This window comes from Lacerta agilis, chromosome 2 (genome assembly GCF_009819535.1).
Source record: "Lacerta agilis isolate rLacAgi1 chromosome 2, rLacAgi1.pri, whole genome shotgun sequence".
NCBI classification, from domain to species: domain Eukaryota; kingdom Metazoa; phylum Chordata; class Lepidosauria; order Squamata; family Lacertidae; genus Lacerta; species Lacerta agilis.
The window spans coordinates 59,646,167-59,669,183 of NC_046313.1; the positions used below are offsets into that span (position 1 = coordinate 59,646,167).

General features: G+C 43.9%; 1 long non-coding RNA gene across 1 annotated transcript; it reads left to right on the forward strand.

Moving 5' to 3' along the window:
• The first annotated feature begins 332 nt into the window (after positions 1-332).
• Positions 333-22,816, forward strand: LOC117041461. Its single transcript, XR_004425975.1, has 3 exons — positions 333-347; positions 3,625-3,755; positions 21,935-22,816. It is a non-coding gene; the product is annotated as an uncharacterized LOC117041461 (long non-coding RNA).
• The last annotated feature ends 201 nt before the right edge of the window (positions 22,817-23,017 follow it).

Here is a 23,017-nt window from a genome sequence, read left to right on the forward strand (position 1 = left end):
GCATGAAGGAATTAACCTGAGCCCAGAGCTCAGATTGTAAGTGGGTGTGGCTTAGCAGGCTGTCAGCAGCCTCTGCTCTCCTTCTTCTCAGTCTTTTCTTTTTGTGCTTCCTTGAACAAGCAAGGAGCCATGCAACCAATGGCCCACAGCTACAAGAAAAACCAAGTGAACTGAATCTCTCCAAAAGAGAGATTTTAAAGTCTGTATCTTTGGTAACCCAAAGACTGCACAATCCTTTTTGTAAGAAAACCAATTACAGTACTTTTAAGTTGCTTAGAACCCTTTTTTCATCTCTGTTTTACTGGGAGCAAATGAAGACTTGCTTGCTGTTATTTTCTGGAAACTCTGTGAGTAAAATATTCACTTATTTGCAAGCTAAGTGCCTGTGATTTATTCTAGCCTAAGTATTTTTTACGAGGAACATGTGTTTAATGATGGATGAGGACAGATGTAAATCTAGCCAAATATTAATGTGCTTAACACTGTGCTTAACACTGCTATGAGAAAGCAAGACTCTCTCTTCCAAACCTCTCTCCCCAACAAAGGTAGCCTTTCTGCACTGTGCTATATTGGTGGGTATAGTTGTGGTCTCATGGGCCTGTTTCACTTGTCACATCCATGGCTTGCACATTTGGCTTGCACATGGCTTCCCCCAAAGAATCCTGGGAACTGTGACTTATCCCTCACCATGCTACAATTCCAATCACCCTTAACAAACTACATTCCCAGTTTTATTTGGGGGAAACTATGCACTTTAAATGGATGGTTTGGATGTGACTGCAGCTGCAAATGGAAGATAAAGAACCACAGCCAAAAGGGGCTGATTAGAAGAGCTTAATTTCGTTTATTTTTCAAAAACATTTTCTTTATTATGGGCAGATGCTGTTTCAGAGGATGACTGCTAATGGCGGCCAGATTGTTTGCACAGGACTAATTCCCTAGAAGTTCTTGTTTGTTTTATCTCAGCTATACGCTGCAGGTTGAAAATATCAAATCAATGGCCTCCTCGCAATAGCCTGGGAGGCAAAATATGAAAGTCTACGTGCGAGGAGAAGAGCAAATGACAGCCTTTCCCACGTCATATACCATTAAGTCTCTTTAGTCTCTTTTGTGGGGGTTGCTCAATGATCCAAGGCTCAGAGCTAGCAGTGCTGTAATATTAACTTACCGAAATCTGTAATAAATTTGCTTTGCTGCCTCATAGTTATCAGTACCGCCCCCCCTTGCTATGGCACTACAACTTTATGAGCACTGAAGAACCATAAAGCCTTTTTACTGGCAGCTTTTACAATTGCAAATCAGAGTATGCAACTGGATAAACATTGGACAAAGCACCAATTTGCCATGTGCCCTCACCCCATGCACAGCATGTGGACAGCAGTTGTAGTGACAGATTTATGGGGCCTCATAATTAGCCGCAGTCTCTAGCTGTGGAACACTCACTCCTTTACCCCAATTCATGTCTGCATTAGAATAACTTTTTCATTTCAGTCTATTCCCCTGCCATATCTTCTAAGACAATAGGAGAGAAAGCCTATTGGTCACACTGGATAGAAGCAGGCTGGTGAAATGCCCAGGAATGAGACTGGTATGCCACATGATGCCTAGCAAAAGGAGACCAGTTTTGTGGCATTTGTCCTTGAGATGTGTTTGGGTGACCGAAACAAACTGAGAGGAAGTTACAAGTTGAGAAGCCCCTTAATTTTTCATAAGAAGCGTAGAAAAGGCTCATCCAAAGATCACTGCTTAAATCAGAAAATGTGGACCTAACCCAAATGTTTGAATATGGATCAGGTGGCAACTGGTTTCATGAGCATAGCATTTACCTCCAAAGCTCGTTGAAGGATAAAGCCTGGAAGGTCTGAATGGCACAACTTTCCAGAATTCGAATTCCATGCAGACCCTACTAGGTCACACTAGCATTAAAGAAATGTGAGGCAACATAGCCACAAACTAGAGGTCAAAAAAGAAGTTTGCAACTGTAATGGAAATACAGTAGTACCTCTGGTTATGAACTTAATTTGTTCCGGAGGTCTGTTCTTAACCTGAAACCATTCTTAACCTGAGGTACCACTTTAGCTAATGGGGCCTCCTGCTGCCACCGCACCACCGGCACACGATTTCTGTTCTCATCCTGAGGTAAAGTTCTTAACCCAAGGTACTGCTTCCGGGTTAGCGGAGTCTGTAACCCAAAGTGTTTGTAACCCGAGGTACCACTGTAACCAACTCTGTTGCAGGCTCTAGCAGGGGCCCAACTTCTCTGCCAAAGATTCATATGACCCCCCCCCCCCTTTTGCGTGAGTTTTGTGTTCCCTGCCATGAATTCACTAATCTGCAGCTTGGCTCAGTTCCATGAAAAATCTGCTTTGTATGGGTTCTGAGTTGTCTGCCACGAAGCCACTGATTGTCATTTGAATTAGAAACTGACAGCCTCAATGGATAAATGGTTGGCCTGATATCACGGGCGAATGTATCCCTTGCTAGGAGGGGATTTGTGAACACATGGAACAGCTTAAAAACTTAGAGAAATTGTATTTTCACATCCTTTTATCATTGGACTCTGTCTGGCCACAAAATTCTGTCCCTTGATCCTAGACTTCACCCCTGAGGTCTCACCCAGGTACCAGAATCTTAAATGCTGGCAATGTTATTGTAGACCCAAAACGTTTATATTGTACAGTATTTCAGAATAACCTAGTCTCGGTCATTTACAACATTGTTACTTGAAGTGCTTTTCTCTCTTGGTTTTTTTTTTTTTTTTTACAAGGGCTGTGTGAAAAATTACCATTTGTGGCTGGCTCTATACTAGGCTCTTTCAAATGGTTTCTTTGGCTTTGTAAGGGTTTGGGACTCAAGATAAATATTTATGCATTTCGAAACCACTGCCAGATGTGTGGAGTCTCTTATCTTTGCCACTGCATCATGTCCCATGCGGGTTAGAGCTTATGTGCTCCAAAATTCATTGGACACCTCTTCCCCCTGCCCCCGCTACCCATTCATTAGGATTTGGTAGTGATGTGCAAATGTTTGGAGTGGGGTCAATTCCAGTGGGGCTAATGAAGTGTGGAGTAGTGCAGAGACCGGGGGAGGGGGACACACGACTGTCCTCTTTCAGCACCAAGCCATGCCCCAAAATCTACAGAGAACACGCCTGCCTTTTGTGTAAATGTGCCTTGGACTGAGACCTCAGCCAGATGAGCAATAAATAAACTTGGTTAACACAGATCGTCCACAAAGGCTTGTATATAAAGCTGCGCACATGTATCCCTGGAATTAAAAAAAGAAAGGGGGGAAACTGTGTTGGCTTTCAAAGCATCTCAGTGTGGACTGTTTTCCTCTTTCTCTTTTTCTTTCTTTTTTTCCTGTTTGGATTTTGAGGAGCTCCCAACCCTTCCCAGAGTGTGTTTTCAGAGAGCCGGGCATGAGCTCCATGTATACTTTTGAAGTGAGCTCTTAAAAAATATAGGTGGCTAATGTCTTCAGTATGTACGAAATATACCATATGTTGTGAAACAAAAGGGGCTCTGTGCTATTAAAGTTTCAGCTCCACGCTCCCCTTCCCTCCCTCCCTCCCCCTTCCCACCCCCACCCCCTTTCACCCTTCCTTCCTCTGTTCCTGCTCAGGCAACTAGGAGGGGAGGGAGAGAAAGAGGAGAAACCCAGTTGCTTTGAGATGCAGGCTGAGGTGGATGGAGAAGACAGGATCTGCTGGCTGGCATGGTAGCCGGGGGGAGCGCATCATTTTACTGCTGCAGGTAAGGGGGCCTAGCGGAGGCCGGAGGGCAAACTTTACTCAAGGCTGTAGGTTGGAAATGGATGGGGGATGATGAAGCCAAACAGTGATCACATGTTTGGTATATTTCACAAATGGCATGTACAGGTCAAGAGACCTCAATTAATGGAAGAGTTGAGGAGATTTCCTTCTCCGCAGGCTTGTGTGTTTCTTGCCACTCCAGTTCGATTTGTCCAATTCTCTCAGCAAGGCAGCTTCATTTAGATCATGAGTACTTTCCTAGGGTCAGTAAGCCTGTCCTGACTGCTTAAAGACACTGACCTGTCTGCCCTTTGGTATCTGAGAGTAAAAGGGCAGATATGGACCTCCAGAAATGGACACGTATCTCACCCCTATCCTGTTCTTATTTAACAATGAGCCTTTCATTAGGCAAGCATGGTGGAATAAAGTACAGGAGCATCACGTGGTTTGAGGGAAACCAATCAGCACCATTCGCTGGGTTCCGTTACCTGATGGAATGGAAGTGTGTGTGTGTGTGTGTGTGTGTGAGCTGCAGGCATGAATTCAGCTTCAACACAACTATGCACAAAATCTCCTTTGCTCATGCTAAATTAAAAGAAGAAGCTTTGAGGGGCCATCATGTTCATTTGGGCCCTCAGACTTTGCAAATTGTAATGACTTATTGACTATTTTTGTGTTGTTGTGAAAATCATCCAGTCAGTGGAATTCTATGCATCTTTACTTTATTCAATGGGGCTTACAGGTAAGAGCGTAGGGTCGCAGCCTGAACTTTTACATTCAACTTGGGGTGATCCACACTTGCTTTCTACGCATGGGTCTGCATGGTTTTCCATTTGCGTCGCCATTTTCCCTGGGCTAAACCCACTTTTTAGCGCTGAATTGGAGCAAACGTCAATTCATTGAAAACCCAATGGATGTTTGCTCCGATCAGTGCTATTTTTCTAGAAAAGAGATGCCGGAACTCACCATGAATGTCTCCCTTGTTCTCTTATAATGGCAATGGTGCCCACCTGAGAGGTGCCAGAACTGAGTTCTGGTGAGTTCCGACTGGAAAAAAAAAGCGCTGGCTCTGATTCTGTGGTAAAAATCAGATTTTCCCAGTGGAAAGCAGTGGGACAAGCGGGTATCTGGATGAGCTCCTTCTCTTTAAAATGCACACATGCAGACACAGATACAGACACAGACATGGGGTACTTTAGCAGTAAAGGTCCTCAAATTTCTGTGTGGGCCTGGAAAGCATGACTTTCTTCCCTTTGCCTTTTGGATGGCTGAAGGTGCTGACATCTGCCATCGTGATGAAAGGCCTTCCTGATCACCCTTAAATCAACAGAATGTCCTTTGACTTGTCTGTCCTGTCAACATGTTGGCGTTGCTGTTAGTGTTGAAGAGCTGCACGGAAGAGGAGAGGAGGGTAAAGGGAGTAAGCAAAAAATGTCAGGAAGGAAATAACAGTGGGGGGAAAGAAAGATGCTACCTGACTGGCATATTCTGAATATTCTGCTGTCCCTTGGTCCTGCCTTCTCTTGCCATTACTGCATAACAATGCATTTGATACTGGTGATTCTAAAGCAAGGATTTCCAAACTGTGGTTCTTGGACCACCAGTGGTGCGAAAGCTTCATTCAGATCGTCTGTGGCATGCCTGCATTAAATACTCAACTGGATTTTTAATTGTATTTTTGTTGTTTTTCTTTTGTTTCTTGTATTCTATTGTATTACAACTTGAATCTATGGATTGCAAATTATAATACAATGGCATTAGACAATGCAATATAAGAAATCAAAGAAGCAATTAAAATGCCATTTAGAATCATGCAACCTCTAGCATAGTGCATTATAACATGCAGAAGAAGCATTAAATGGTCCACCAAGACCCTCAGAAATTTTCAGGGGGGAAAGGTTTGGGAACCAGTGATCTAAAGGAAGACAACAGTTTCTAAAGGGAAGTCCAACCACAAATTTATCACAATGTGTTCTCAAAGGTGTAGACCAACCCAAAGTTTGAATAAAAAGTGGTATATTTAACAATAACAGGGTTAAGAGCGACATGGGCTGGAATGGAATGGAGACAGGACTGGGTGAATTTCTAAATGGAAGTTTCTCTCAGTTTTTCATTTTTCTAATCTTAAATTCAAGTTGTCACATTTCCATAACAGATTGTGATTCAAAAAAATAAATAAATACACCATAAATATTCACCAGCATTTTAATGTGCATTGCTCCTAATATGCATGTTTTTGCAAGTGCTTTTTCTCACCAGGATGCATTTTTGCAAGCAATTTCCTCTGTTTGTACAGTTTCTCCATATTGATTCTTTTTTTTTCTTTTGCCCACATTTTATGGTTGGGGGACTGGATCATAAAATTGCAAATAGTGTGGATCTCAAAGGATGGTTGCGTTTGAGTCTTCACATTTTTGGGGGTGAAGTGGGAGTTTGATAGATTTGCATTAAAATGTGAACTGGACCAAATTTCTCTTCCCCCCTCTCCAATCCCTAGTGAGCTTTGGAGACAGACACCCTCAGATTCAGGCTATATGGTTTCTACTGCTAGAATGGTAAGGAAGCCAAAGGGTCCTTATAGTCCTCTATTCTGCATGCCTGTGTTCAACTTCCTCTCTCCTTTCCCCACTTTTGCCTCAAAGGCTGTAAATTCTTTGCGCAATCTAATTTTCCTCTTACAGCTGTGTAATTCCAGCTCCCCAGCCACGGCTGTCTCCCACCCACTCCAAGCAATTCTCTCTATAAATGCATTATATTTATTTTGACACTTGTATATCCTGCCCCTGTCTTAATATAAATCCAATTATTTATTTAGCACAACTGCGCCCTACCACCCCCTCCAACATTTCTCCTATGAAAATAGGGACGTCCCATTCCATAATCTTACTGGGTTGCCCTATGCCCTAGTCATTCTGGGAAGATTTCAACATATATAAAAACATAATAAAACATTAAACATAGAAAAACCTTCCCTATACAGGATTGCCATTAGACGGCTCAGGGGTCAGATAACTCCATAGCCTCCAACATTTCTCCAATGAAAATAGGGACATCCTAAGGAAAAGTGGGACATTATGGAATCAAATCAGAAACTGGGATGGCTTCTCTAAATCACGGACGTCCCTGGAAAATAGGGACACTTGGAGGGCCTGCCCCCATTTTCTTCAAAGGAGAGCAGGGGGCAGCCTACACAGGACTATCACTTTCTGTTCAAAGCAGATTTTTATCCTATCCCTTCTCTTGGGACTCAAGGTGGTATAATATGAAACCCCTCACCCCTTTATTCTTACTTGTGAAGTAGGTTCCCTCAACCCTGCAATGTAGGTTAGGCTGACAAAAGGTAACTGACTCAAGGTCGCCCTGACCCTACGCATGTCATGTATAGGGTCATTATCCCTAAACAAGGTTTTGAACCTGCAGCCCCCTGACATTGGTCTAGCACTCTTTCCACTACAGTGGCTGTTCAATCCTTCCAACGACCTTCAGAGGTTGGTTAGGCCAAGAGAGAGCGATTTGCCCAAGGTTGCCCAGCGAAGTAAGCAAAGATGTTACCAACTGTTTGAAAGCAAGTGTCTCCAGCCCAAATTCACCCCACTATAGTGGCTCCCAGTGCCATCAGCCAGCTGGACAATGGTAGCAAGTGCTACATGGGGATGCCCTGGATGAATTTCAGAAGTTTGTGTTGAATGCAGCAGGCAATTTCCTAATGGAGTCACTCAGGTAACACATTGTAGCTATGCCCTTAAGAGCCTGTGCTGGACCCCTGTTGTGTTTTGGCCACAAGACAAGCTCTGCTCTCAAACTGTAGACCCCTTACTATTCCTGCATTTCTAAGAAGTGGCTATTCTCCTTGTCTTGGTCTGATTCTCTCCATGCTGACAGAGCAATTATGCCTATATACGGGAGCCTGTGCTGCTCTGTGGCTCTGAAGAAGTTGAGGATGGGTAGTGGAAAGGAAGAAAAGGAAGAAAACACAAAGTGTAGGCATGAAATGATTGACTGAAGCTATTTGTGCTGCCTTGCACATGCCTTTGCTGTGTGCATTTCTAATTCACATCGAGTGTTTGTGGGGAAATGGATCTAGACATTTGAACTCATTGAATGTTATCAGCTGCACAGAGATACACAGGAATAGAGAGAGTGAGACGCAAGCCTGCACATCTGTTCATCCGTAGGAGGAAATGTGACTCTTGGCCACATTTTTGCACCATACATTTAAAGCACTATGATACCACTTGAAACAGTCAGAGCTACGATTCTGAGAGTGGCTTAACAATCAATCCCTTTTCACTGGGAAGTGGGAATAGGAGTCTCCTAACAAGTCTCAGAAAACTTAACAAGTTGCAACTCCCAGGATTCTTTAGGGGAATCCATCATTATTTAAAGTGGTATTACGCTGCTTTAGATATGTGGTATGAATATGACTTAGCCCTCTTTTTGTGCCCAACCCCCATGCATTGGCTGGAGCACGTGTGCGGTGACTACACATGTAGACCAGGGTGCACAGAGGTTGGAATGAGGTTGTATTTCCCCTATTCATGATAACTTTTATCTAAGCAGGTTGTTTTTTGTGTTTTTTTAAAAGAGTATTTTAAACATTTATATCCCAGCTTTCCATCACACATTCTTCAAGGCAGTTTACAGTTCAACATACAATTAAATAATTAAAAGGTCTATTTTAAAATGACTAAAAGCACACGCTGATTTATGATTAGTCACAGCAATAAAGTACAGTACATCATATTACTCGGCAAAAGGCTGAACAAAATGGAACAGTTTCCACTTGGTGCCTAAAGGATAAAAGACTGAATGCCAAGTAAATATGTTTTGGGGAGGATGTTGTACAGTTCAGGTGTCATCACCACCTTTGAAGACACCCAGAGCAGGGTCTTGAATGATGGATTTGTTCGTGTGGGAAGGTAGTTTTCCAGAAACTCTGGTTCTAGGCCATGTGGAGCTATATAGCACAAAGAATCTCCATGGGGCAGATCTACATATTTAAAGAGCACCCAACATACATTAAAGCACAAAGAATTCTGGGGACTGTGCTAGGAAGTCTAGCTCTGTGAGGAGCAAACAACAGTTCCTAGAATTCTTGGAGGGAAGTCATGTGCTTTCAATGTACATTGGATGCACCTTAAAGGTATAGTGTGGACCTACTGATCGTAGAACAAACTGGCCACAAACAGTACCTCCAGCTTCTCTGGATTGACTTTCATTTTGTTAATCCCAATCCAGTCCATTATAACTCCAGGCATCTGTCCAGGACATCCACTGCCACATCTGGATTAGATGAAAAGCCGAAATAGAGTTCTAGTGACACTTGAGCCCAAATCCCTGTATCTAGCAGTTTCATATGGATATTAAACAATATGTGGTGGTGTGGGAATAAACTTTGTAGCACTTTGTAACAGAATTGTGAAGAACCAATAAAGCTAAACAAACAAACAAACAAACAACAACTGCACCAGACCATTGTTTATCACCTGCCTTCCAGATAGGAGCAGAACCATCAAACTGTGCTGTACCTAATTCTCAGACCAAATACCATGGTATGTAGCATAACAAACTGCTGAAAGGTCCTGGAGAACCCATGTGTTGCATTCCCCCAGCTCCTGGTGTACGTTGTCCACCAAAGCAACCAAGGTTAATTCAGTCCAAAAACCTCCCCAGCAGCCAGACCAACATGGGTAGGGATTATCCATGTTGATTCATCATACTAATTCCCCACCCACCCACCGCACGAATCTAAATGTATCAGTGCTGCAAGGGATATGACTAGCACTATGGCTTTTCCTTATATTCTGTGGCCAGACAGGATCTCATTGTTTTGAGTCTGTCTGTTACACTTGCAAAAATAGCAGGTACTGTGAGAAAGAAGGAAATGAACTGAGGGGGTCTCTACCCCTGTGCACATATAATATTGGCATGCAGTTCTGAATTTGGCTGGTGATTTGTATGGAGAGGATGCAACACTTTTTATTTTCTAAACTTGCTGACGGTGACTAGCAATAAGAGGAGGGGTGATTCTAATGCTTATGATTCTGTTCTAGCTACTTTGTGATAATACGATTGCATGATTTTATGTATAAAATATGTATCCGGTCCAAACAGTCTATACCACCACCACCAATTTGCCAAGCCTATCTGGTCTTGGTGAGGCTGATCTCACAGCCAACTGGGAAGGTGAACAAGCAGATGTGGCAAATCTAGCATAGGAGGAGAGAGCAGCTGCAAGCAGACATGTTGAGTCCACCCCAAGCAGTTGGGCAGATCAGGAATGAACCAAGCAAGCAAACCTGGGGAGCAAGGGGTCTTTCACAGTGATGGACAGGCCACTGAGTGTAGCACATTCTCAAAGAAATGCCCTTATATAGTCCTTGGCAGGACACTCTTTCCAACCTCCACCCCCTCCCCCCTTACCGAGGATTGGCAATCCATAAAGGGGTTCCTATCTTACCTTAAATCTAGCTTTCCATTGCCTTTCTTCTATCTCTCACTAGGAACATTGTCCACAGTGGTGACTGGACTTTGTGGAGTGTGAGACTTTGGGGGCAACAGTGCTGGTCCCTTAGTGGTATTTAGCTCAGAGGCTGCAACCTCTATGCCAGAGTCTTGGACTGAGGCTTGGTTTGAGGGGCAACTTGGTTTGTCTGTGCAACTAGGCCTCCCAACTCTGAAGGCACCTATGTATTGCCTCCCATATGGCCACCAATTTCAATGAAGAAAGTAAAGAGCATCATTTAGTGGGAGTTTGCATCAAGTGAACCAAGCATCAGTGATGGGAGGAGCAATGTCCCTCCTTCCCCATCCAAAGGCAGATCCAGGGTTATGGGGATGAGAGCAATGAGCCAGATTTACCTAGTTGGTCCTGCTCGCAGAAGCCCATACAAAGATTTCTACAATGGAGCTTTTCCTCCTCCCATGCCTCCCCCAATTAGCTTTGGGTTGTGTGTGTGTCAGGAGAACCTCCAGAAGAGCACATGGTGGGGGAGGAGAGGGGAGATGGTTCCAGCAGAGAAGCAGATGGATTGAATTCCTCACATAATGTTTTCAAAGTTCCATCCATCAAAGAACCAGGGACTTGGTGCAGGAAGCAGGAGCAGAGCTATCACTCCATCAGTTCCATGGTGGTCCTTGTTGCTGATGCTTGGGACAACTTCTGGTTTGGGACAGAGCAGCATTCCTCACTTCCTTCTCCTGTTTAGTTTGGGAAGAGTTGGGTCTGGATAAATAGTCCCGGCTCCCCATCTCTTCCTCACCCCCTCCCAACAAAATTGTCATAGTCTCAGTGATGCATGGGAACTCTCCACCCACACTTACTTGCTAGCCTATTCATTTCTGAAGCTGTTGCTGTTGAGAACAGGCCAAGGAAGAACTGGGCTCAGGCCAGCTTCTCCACTCAGGGAGTCTGTGCGTGATGAATGGATGTGGGTGGGTGAAGGGTGAGTGGGAGTGGGGAAAGGTCTTGATGTCTCATTCCCTCCTCCACCTAGAGTTTGTCTTGATGTTCCAGACTTTCAAATGCATCCTGTGGTTTTTTTTATGGGAAGGTACAAGATGGTCAAGGATGGTCGAAAAGGAGTGGGAGGGGAAGAGAAAGGGAGCAAAAGCAGGCTGTGCGAGAGAGCAGGAGTCTCTAGTTCACTACGAAAGCACCTGGAGCGAGGCAGTAAGAGACTGTAAAAGGCACAGGAAAGGGAGGTTTTGTTTTAAAACCACCTCCTCTCTTCTACTCTTTCTTTGTCCAAGTTTTAAAAGCAACACTGAGTGCTTCCTCAGATCACATTACTGGATAAGCATACAGGCTTAATGAAATCCAGTGCATCTTGGGGCTAATGCAACACAAGCCAGACATCATCTCCATCCCATTAGTTTTCTTTTATGGGGCACCCTTTGCCCCATCCCACACTGTCTCCACCCGGAAAGCCTCAACTCCTCTGCTGCTTGGCTAGCACCACGCAGAAGCAAAGGAAAGCAGGAGCAGTAAACAAATCAGAGTCAGAATTTTTATTTTTTTAAAGGCTAGATTATGGACAGGCATCTGGAATATGGTATCCTTTTATAAAAGGTAATAAATAAATGGCTGGAATGTTTTGTTTTGTTTTTTTTTTTAAAAAAAAAAACAAGCATCAACACAGTTCTGCACAATGTAGAACATCCCTGTTGGAGGTCCAGGAAGCACAGCAAGATTTTGCCTCATATTTGGGGAGGGTGGGTAGATGAATTATTGGACAGCTTTTCTTCAGAATATTGTTTTCGAATAAATTTTGGCTTGCTCAATGTCGAATGAAATGCTATTGCAAATTCGTACCGGAGGATGAAAGAAGAAATAGGTTAAGACAGGAGGACTGAAAGAAAGACGAGTTTAGCCCCTTGCTTCCTTTAAGAACATTAAAGGAATATTGAATGGTATGAAAACTGGATCCACAGCTGCACCCAAAATTGATGAATAGGGAAACTGGGGAGGCAATTGCACAGAAAAGTCTCCATAGGAGAGACTAAATTCTTCAACAACTCAAGAATAAAGGTAAAGGTAAAGGGACCCCTGACCATTAGGTCCAGTCGTGTCCGACTCTGGGGTTGCGGCGCTCATCTCGCGTTACTGGCCGAGGGAGCTGGAGTACAGTTTCCGGGTCATGTGGCCAGTATGACTAAGCTGCTTCTGGTGAACCAGAGCAGCACACGGAAACTCAAGAATACTGAACTTCAATTTATTTTTTCAAAAATTTGTCAGAATATTTTATATATTGGTTCAGCCCTACTGTATTAGCACCCAGCATGTTTATATTTTAGTATAGGGGTGGGGAAATGTTGGCCCTTCAGATGTTGCCAGGCTACAAATCCCATAGTTCCTGACCATTGGCTATGCAGAATGGGATTGATAGGGGGGAGTTAAAGTCCAACAACATCTGCAGGACCACAAGTTCCTCATCCCTCTTCTAGTGGCTCCATCCATTATTTGTCCCCCAGTACAATGTTGTTGGAAGTTCTCCCCATAAGAAAAGGGTGCAAGAGAAATATTGCAAAGAAGCTCAGAGGGACCCTTTATGCCAGTTCACTGATAGAGCAATATTAGACTGCAACAGATGGCAAGCAAAATACGTAGGGCTGCCTTGTCAGCTCTGGCTGTGCATCAGATCTTATCCAGAGCTATACCTGGAATGGCATCTTGAGTATCAACGATTGCATCACAAGGCTTAGGTAGCATTTCACTCTCCTGACCTCTGAATTGACCAGCTGCTCTTTGAAGTGACTTCTAGCACTCAATGAGGCTGTCAAATGCCCTCTGCTATATTTTATTTTGCCACCCATCCCCAATTGATGTGAAAGTCTAATGTCCTGAGGAGAATATTTGATGAAATGGTTCCCTCAGTTTTGTCATTCACAAATAACATGGAGAAATGGGAAGACTGTTTTGTTCATCCCTCTCCTGTACCGTTTCCATGATGAAAATCTTGCCTACTCACCAAACTTACATGTATGACTTATTAATACATGTTTTTCTTTTCCTAATGGGACTAAGAGCAACTGGAGAGGGCATTTTCACTTGGAAAATGGCATGGAAAGAAGGGTTAATCCCTGCCACCAGCACTTCAGTCCTGATATGGATCCCACCCATCCCTGTACAGCTACCATTTGCCAAAATTTAGAAAACCCATTCATGGATCTCTGTTTTCTGGTCTGGTTGGGTCCCAAGAACTTCTTTTCCCCCAAGGCTGCCTTATCCCATTTCATGCAGCCTCTTATATGTATTTTTGCTTTGAAGCTCAAAAAGGGATCCATTTCAGCTACCTGGTCACTTTATGCACATCTGCGAGCTTCCCCCCCCCCATGGCATGGCATAGTATTTCCAATGAGAGATTTCAGAAGTGGTCCCTGGAGAATTCAAATGACTCCCATCTCATATTCCAGAAGTTTCCCCTGAGAAAGATCCTGCTGATGCCCAAAGTATCACAGGATAGGCTTCTAGGTCCCACCAATAACTTTTCAGGTTTGTTAGGGGCCAAACTGATGCTCTTGTTGGTCAGACCACTCCTTGACCTTGTGATCCTTGATGCCTCATCCGTTCCTGGTAACCTGCAAGACTCCCATGACTCATTGACGGGTCTTGACCAACCAGCTGAGAATGACCTGAGGGTTGGGATTGCAATTTCCAACAAAGAGGTTCTGGTTGAGAGAGGGAATCATTTTCACTGTCGTCACAATGAAAACTGGTGAACTACATGGTTAACACAGTTAGAAATTACAGTTTCAGCAGATATCCAGACTGTAGATGGACTATAATAGTACATAATAAACAGTTAGTGGGATCGGAAGACGGGACATACACCCACTATTTGGGATCTCTCCTGTGAAAGGGACCACAGAAACTTAAAAACAGAGGCAACATACCATTCCTGTTGCTAGAGGTCCCTTACTGAGCTGCTGCTAACACTGATTATGTAATGTTTATTTACAGCTCTATTGAGTAGGAAACAAATGTTAAGGATTATCATATTGTGTGGTCATTTTCATTAACCTTAAAGCAGGGCTTGGTACAGCAGCCTGCACTAAAAATATCAGAACTCTGTATCAAGATGATCCAGATTCTTTGTGGGTATGTTTGTTCACTCACTCACACACACTCCAGATTCAGTGTCAAGAAAGGCTGAATATTGTACACACATCACACAAACATACTAGCTTTGATATATTTGCATCCTATGTGTATGATGGTGACGCCAGTCTTGAGGAAGGACAAGAAGCTACACAGAGCAGTAAAACTTCACCCTTGACTACTCCACCCCTTCACAAACATCCTTCCTCCCAGAGCTTCTGATATTTCCCCGGACATTGCTCACACGCTTTTACCTACCTTTGAGGCCAATAATAGAAACTTGCTTTTGAAACCAAACTCTGCATGAACTTGCGCAGCATGAATAATACTCGGTTGCCGAAACACTGAGTTTGCCTAAGGCATATTATGGGATTATCCTGCCCATTTGGGGGGTTGCAATATTTATGGGGAATTAGGCTGCTGGAGCACTCACCTTCCCCACCAGATGGGGGTAGCTGAGTAAGAAGCTTTTTCACAGCCCCTTTTCTCCTCAGTTTGACAGTGCTGAAGAGAGCCATGCCTGCCAAAACATATTTGTGTAGGAGGTGGAAAGTTAACTTTAGTATTCCTTTTGGAAGGGGGCGTATTCATTCCTTTCATCACATAAAATGCAAAACGAGTATGCAACAACCTATATCATGGGGAGAGCTTGATACAGCTCTTTCCCCCCTACTGTTCTCTGAAAAGAAATTACTGCATTACTGTTAAATTATCAAAAAGCTGGCAGTTCCTGGTTTCAGAGGTCATGCTGTATGGTATTGGAAGCATACAGAATCTTACAGGGTAGGTTCTATGCTTAACTTCTAGAAGACTAGAAATTGCAGGGTGCAAATTTTACACATTAGGTCTGGGTGATATATTGATATTTTGCCCAGGACCGATATGAGGAGCAAACTGCGAAGTCAACTTCACTCAAGAGTTCCTTCCTCCCATGGGCGCTGCTAGCAGAGGGACTCAGAAGGGGCGGCGGTTTCACCAGCAATATATTGCTGAGTGAAACTGCCATCCCACTCTGCCCTCATACGGGTGGGGGCTATGTGAAGCTGCTCAGCTGAGGGGAGTGCGGTTGCTGCTCCCCACAGTGAGTAGTTAAAGGACCGCTCAGGGGCGTAGCAAGGGGGGCAGGGGCGGGCCACCCCGAGTTCCAGGGGAAGGGGGGTGACACTTTGGCCGGGCCCCCCACCCCGCCCCGCTGGGCGGGCCCCGAACTGGGGCATGTCACCTTTTTCCCCTTCCAGAGGCTATTTTTCAGTGGGAGGTGGGCCAGTGAGGAGGGAGTGTCATGCTTGTCACTGGCATGACACCCCCTCCTCGCTTGCCCACCCCTCGCCAAAAAAAAAAAACCGCTGGGAGGGGGGGAAGGGAAGCAGAGCAGGTGCATTCAAGCGCCGCTCTGCTCTTTCCCCCCTTTCCGCTGCTTTTTTCTGCAAGGAGGGCGGGCCAGTGGTTTTTTTCAGCGGGGGGTGGGCCAGCGAGGAGGGGGTGTCATGCCAGTGACAAGCGTGACGCCCCTCCTCGCTGGCCTGCCCCCCCGCTGAAAAAGGCTGCGGAAAGAGGGAAATTCCCCCTTTCAGCAGCATCCACGTGCGTCGTGACGTCACGACGACCTCATGATGCACGTGTCGTGCCCCTCCCCCATGGGGGTGCCTCTGCGCCCCCGCTGCCCCCAGCAGCGCAGAGGCTTGCTACGCCCCTGGGACCGCTGATGCTCCACTCACTTGCGAGTAGTGAGAGCACAGAGGCTTTCTCAGCTGGGGGGGGTGTTTCCTCCCCCCAGCTGAGTGGCGCAAACAAGCTGCATTGTCCCAGCCCACAAGCCTAGGTGAAACCGCTTCAGCTCTCGAGGTGAGAGCTGGGGCAGTTTCACCCGGTATCCTGTGGGCAGCGGTCAATGCATCTTGTTTTTTCAACAACGCAGTATGTCGCCAAACTGTGGTGTTTGGCTGGTGATACACTGTGATGTTGAAAAGTTGATATCCCCCAGCCCTAGTACACATGCAGACTTCCAAATCTGGTTCTAGTAAATTCAATAGAGATGGCTGGATGTTCACACCCATTGAAATGTAAGCCACATTTAGATATCTAAACATAGCCTTTAGATGCCTACCTAATACCTATCAGGACTTTCCAGATGCCTACCAGGGCCTAAGTAAATATGACATAATGCACAAAATTAATGCATTCTCTTCTTGTAGGATTACCCATCTCATATAACCAACATGCCTACATCTAATTAATGCAAGAAGAGGCTAAGACCATAGTGTAAGCTGTCCTGCCAAGCTTAGCTCGTTTTGGGAGGGACTAGAGACAAGCTTTGTTCCCTTCCAGTCTACCAGGGATGCTCAGTGTATGAAGAGCATGGCTCTAACAAGGCAATCTTGAGTTCATATACCAATAACTTAAGAACTTTCAGTACTGTAACTAAGCCAAGTTTTACTGCTTGTGCAACATTTCCAACTGATGTACGGAAAATCACAGGAACCTGACCTTTGAAGAGTTTGTAAGTTAACCGTTTTTTAATTTAACAAATGTGTGATCGTTTTTCTATGCTGGGGGAAGAGGGAAACATTGGAAAGAAACTTTTCAAATGGATACTTTTGGAACTCACAAGGGCACATATTTTAAAGGTCTAACAGCCTATATATCCATGCTTTACTATACTATATATATTTAATTTAAATCTCTGCTAGGGTTCTCTCACCAAAGAGTACTTTCCCCAAACTTGGATCTTGACACCCAGGAGGTCTCCTTTTATACCTAGCTTTTTCCTTGCCACTAACACTGGTGACATCTTTTTCCCACGCTAAAATGGAATGTGCAGGTGAAGATGTATACGTAGATCAGAGCAGCCTAGTCAGAGGGAAAATCCAACCCTCCCCCTTCACCACTTTTGCCATTGGCCCTAATCCAATTCACTTCTTTAAAGCTGCTATTAAAACACATTGACGTTCATAATGGCTTCAGCCATCACATCCAGAATAAGCTCTCTATTTGTGCTTCTGGGGGACATTAGTGTTTGTACCAATGGCACTGTATGCCATGCAGCACAGCGCAATATATACCTAAGGCTGATGTGGCATAACTACTTTTATTTTGGTCAAAGTTCTGTGTGATGGACAGGCCCAAACAGAGGGGGGTGTCATATGGGCCACTTGGCCCGGGCCTCCGATTCCAAAGGGGGCCTCGGTCAGCATATTCACAATCGCTCACCATTATTTAAATGTAAATACTTAAAATAATCCTTTTCCCTATGTATTTTTAAAAGCTCTATTATATATCTATATTTTCCATTTTGTCTTTATATGCAGATATGGTTCAAGCCTTGAATTTTTTTTTTAAAGGGCCACATTATCTACCTGGCCCGGGCCTCTGCCTGGCTCTGCAAGGGCCTGGTGATGGAATACACAGAGCAAAGCTCTGACATACTATACTCCATTGCATGTGTGAATCAGTCCATAATGATCTTACAGCATGAGGAGGAAATATCAGTTGTTCCTTTCAGGCTTTCTTAAACCTTGAGGGTTTAAACAAGCAGGCTGGGTTGAAAGCCCTTGGCAATCAGCCGTGCAAAGGGCTTTCAGATAGCCAGCACAGTGCTTTAAAGTACCAACAAACAGGCCTTCAGGCAGATGAAAATGATGGACTATATGGAGCTTGCTGAACTGACCAGGAAACTCTGAGACCAGAGGGATGACACAGTGGAGAAAGATTGGAGTAGATTTAAATTATATTTAAAGAATTATACTAAGATTTGCATTTAAAACAACCAGAAAGAAATTGAGAGGCAGCAGATATTGAAGTTAGATAAGAAGTAGTAATAGATGAAGTAGTGTTAAGGAGTTAAAAATAAAGTGAAAGTTGATTTTTTTATATTAACGATAGATTATAAAAAGGTAAAGAAATTACTAAAGATGATTTATAATGAAAGCAGGCGGAGAGGAGTCAATTTACAATGTTATAAAAGAGGATTAGATAGATTTAATTAACTGTCTGTATTAATTTTTCTTTTGTACTGTAGTTTGTTGTAATGTAATTTTTGTTGTATGTGTTGTATGTTTGTTTTATAAAATCAATTAAATTTTTTGGGGGGAAAACAACAAGAGGCCTTCAAAGCACAATATCACCTGGTGTCACTATGATGTCAGGTGATTGACATATGGGCACACCCACCCACCTGTAAATTTGGCCTGCCAGGGGCTGGTGTGATAACTATCTGGCTCACTGACCAGAAAAAGTTCCCTACCCCGATAGACGTCTACCCTCTCTGCACTCATATGCAGAAAGCTTGGGACCTTGCATCCCAATAAAATCAGCTGTATTCTACTACTACTACTACTACTACTACTATGTGGCTTGGGGTCTTTGACTAGAGTGTTTTGTTTCAGAGCTCCTTGTTTTGTGTCTGCTGTACACAGCACAATGCCTTATGGACCACTTTTGAAGCAACCATTGAAGTTTGTTTGCATATCAGGATGGGCAAACATGTCAATTTTGGTTTTTCTCAGTTACTCACTTTTCCAATCTTAACTTCATTTATTAAGTTAATCTGTTTGGGTGGGAGGTTGTTCTTTTTTCAAAAAAAAAGCTCTCCTGAAAATACACCAGTATTTTAATGGAAATTTTCCTAATATACACATTTTTGCTCTATGTAAAATTTTCCCAAATTGTGTGTATTTTCCCAATATACAATTTTTTTTGCAAAGCGTTTTTGTGTTATTTTCAGTAATATATGCATTCATATGCACACTTTACACTAGTACATACATTTTTGTACACCTTAGCCAGTGTGGTGTAGTGGTTAAGAGTGGTAGACTTGTAATCTGGGGAACAGGGTTCGCGTCTCCGCTCCTCCACATGCATCTGCTGGGTGACCTTGGGCTAGTCACACTTCTCTGAAGTCTCTCAGCCCCACTCACCTCACAGAATGTTTGTTGTGGGGGAGGAAGAGAAAGGAGAATATTAGCCGCTTTGAGACTACTTTGGGTAGTGATAAAGCGGGATATCAAATACAAACTCCTCCTCCTCCTCCTCTTCTTCTTCTTCTTCTTCTTCTTCTTCTTCTTCTTCTTGGTTGGAGTTACAGGTAGGTAGCCGTGTTGATCTGCCATAGTCAAAACAAAATAAAAAATAAAAAAAATTCCTTACAGTAGCACCTTAGAGACCAACTAAGTTGGTATGAGCTTTTGTGTGCATGCACATGAAAGCTCATACCAAGAACAAACTTAGTTGGTCTCTAAGGTGCTACTGTAAGGAATTTTCTTTTTTTTACTTGGTTGGAGAAATTTGCAAAAGCATGAATTTTGTAAGATTGCAAAATTTCAGTTTGCCCATTGTTTCAAAAAGTGCAAACTGAGCAAGTTCTCCTTTAAATGCAAGCTGAATCAAATTTCTTCACCATCCCTGTAAATTGCTTGGTTTAACCTGTTGTTTGTTTGTTTGAAATACCCATTTGCTATTCTTTAGCTATGGCAAACAAAGAACATCAAAATACAATGAAATTCACCATGGTAAAAATACCCAAACCTGAGCAGTTGGTTTTAAAGAAACACAGGACAGAAAGCTCTGTGCAAATAAAGAAAGTGGTATCTAAAAGGAAATAAAGACTCAGAGGACTCTCCCTTGGGAATAAGTTGCATGGCTACCTGTCTCTCCTGTCATTAAAGCAGATAGCAGCAGGCAGGGCTGGAGGCGGTTGACACATGGAACAAGACCTCTGAAGCTGATAAGGCACTAATCAGGCAGGTTAATGCGGAGGAAACTGGCCCTTTAAATTGGTTTTACACTGGGAGGTTCCTTGTTAGGGAAAGACAGATAAGCTTTCCCAACACTGCCGCCTCTTCCTCTTCTTCTTCAGTGGGTGTCCAGCTCACACTTGCAAAAGAACATCAGACAAATTACTTGTGAGTAAGCACTCCCATCTGCCTGCTCCATTTCAAACAGTGTGTGTGTGTGTGTGTGTTTGTTACTCACTCATCAGTAGATTCTCCCCAGCAAGCCTCTTGAAACAGAGCCATTCCTATCTGAGGAGCATGGCGGGAGGGCGGTTTTTTCATGGGGGAGTTCCAGCCTGCTGCTTGAAACTGATGCCTGCCGCTCCTCAAGCCAACAGATGCTGCAGGCTTTAAGTCACAAGCAGATATATATACCTGGTGGGCGAAGTTCTGTGGGACACAGTAGAATGAGGAGAGCTCTGCCATAGAGACTAGCAGTTCCCAAACTTTTTTGGAGCCTCCACCCACTTGGTTCCATAAACTCGTCCCTAGTTCCCCCTACTTTACCCCTACCCATAGGTGCTGGCTCCCTGGGTGCCCAAGCACCCACAAAATTCCTCATGAAGGGGCCGGGCACCCACAAATGTCAGTGCCAGGGCCATGCACACTGTGTGGTATCCATGGCCCCGGGCGCCCACAGTCGTGGGGCCAAGCTGGCATTCCTGACCTTATACCATAAAAGCATTATTCAGAACAGATGTTTGGAAGGAATAAAATAAGATTCAAAACAGTTACAATGGTATGTTTAGTCAGAAGCCAATTAAAATTATTTAGTTTCATTAATTCAACAAAAATGATGAACTTGATTGAATGATGCCAGCTTTTATTTACACATCTCCTGACACCCCCCCCCCCCGCCACCCTCATGCCTCTTTGCATCTTCCTAGGTCAGGCATAGGCAACCTTCGGCTCTCCCGATGTTTTGGCCTACAACTCCCATGATCCCTAGCTAACAGGACCAGTGGTCAGGGATGATGGGAATTGTAGTCCGAAACATCTGGAGAGCCGAAGGTTGCCTATGCCTGTCCTAGGTAATCCCATTCCTCCCCCCCGGGGGGGGGCAATACCACCCACTGGCTTTAGACAATATAGCTGGGATCAGTTAGAGTGGGATTATTATTTTTTTAAATGTTCCTTTGTTTTGTCTTTGCTTATAGCAGGAGTTTATTGTATCTATCTTTGTTTATAACTGAAAATCAGAGATGGAAGAAAGGGAAGAGATATGCAGCACGAGCCCTAGCTAGGAAGAGTTTTGTACACCTGCCTGTGCTTACCACATCTCTTCTCTTGTACCCGGCAGATTCTTTTCTGTCTGGGACCTCTTTGAATATTAGTCTGGTGATGTGACTCTTGATGAAGAAACAGAGTGAACTCCCAGGTCAGGAAGATTAAGACTGCCATCCCAGAATGTATGGAATTTTTCAGCAAACTTGAGTCATCAAAGAAGCCCCTTTGGGTGTTTTATCATCACTTCGTCTTAAAAAAAAAACAAAAAACACAAAGCCAAAAATGAATGAAGCACATATCTTTGAGAAGAAGCAAGATTAACCATTTCTTGGATGACAGTTAAGGGATGTAGTCATTTCAGCACTACAGGGATGACTCAGTAAGAAAAGTGAGAAGGGGACAACTGCCCTGCCTTGCACGTGTGGAAATGCTTTCACTAGTGCAAAGGCACCCTTTGTTATTTAAAATATAACAGTATAGCCACACTGTTAGATAAGTAGCCTATGGAAAAGCTGGAGATACATGCTTTCCTGCAAGAGACAAAGCTTAAAAATTAAATGTTGTGCATTTCTTTCCTTTCAGATTTGTTTGCTCTGAATGCCCGCAATAGACAAGGAGAATTCCATAAGATGCTCCACTTTGATCATCTTGAGGAGCTAAAGGCCATAAAGAAGCATCAGAAAGATCAGCTTGATTCCCAGAGAATGATTCACAGCAAAAGGTCTGCAATTCCTCTTTGAAAAGAAGAAATGCAACACCCGCACTTGGTATCCTATTCTCTGCTCCTGCATTCAATATCTTCTTGTTCAGGCTGGGGCAAAGATTAGTGCATTAAAGCATCCTGGCAATTATTTACTCAACCTTCTTTCCTGGACAAGTGTTCAAAATTGTAGAGGTTTATCTTTCTTCCCTTAGAAGGAATCAAAGGCTAGTCAATGAAGCACTGTCTGAACCCTTCCCAGTAAGAGCGCAGAAAGGGACAAAATGCTAGAGGCAACCTTACGGCAACCTTGTCTCCAACCTCAATCCAGCTGTGCTGGGACCAGCAAAGCAAAGCAAAATCCATACAGTTTTAAGAAACCCAAGCCTGACTTGGTTGATGGATATGGCTGCTTGGAAGGCCTGCAAGGAAAGGAGAGAGAAAGCAGTCAAAGGTGTCTCCCAGCTGGGAAGAATCTCCCAGCAGAGCCAGAAGAGCAAGAGATGAAAGAGTCAGCAAGAAAGAGTTTCTTGCAGGAATCTTGGAAAGCCAGTGGAGATATGCTACCGTTCAAGGGAGATGGCAGCGGGCTGATATCAGGGGGTGGATGCTCCACAACGAGAGACTCTCCAAGGCCAGCTTTGGACTTGCTTCAGTCTGGGTTTAGCAAAAGCGGCGATCCAAGTCAAGAATGGAAAGTGGTGAAAGTGAAGCGAGTCCTTATTTCTCCTGTGGCTGAACCTAGGAAAGCAAGTAAGTGTGGCCCTACTTTTTTCTTGTCGTGGGGAAGAAAGGAAAACACTAGACGTTCCATGTGGTCACTGATGGTGCAGCCCTGTGCTCAGTTACTTGCCCATAAATCCCATAAGATTCAGCGCTGCTTCTACTGAATCACACTGCATGTTATGGTTTAGCAGCCAGGACTCGCCCACTCCTGTGAGTATCATTCAGTGTTTTTCCGTCAC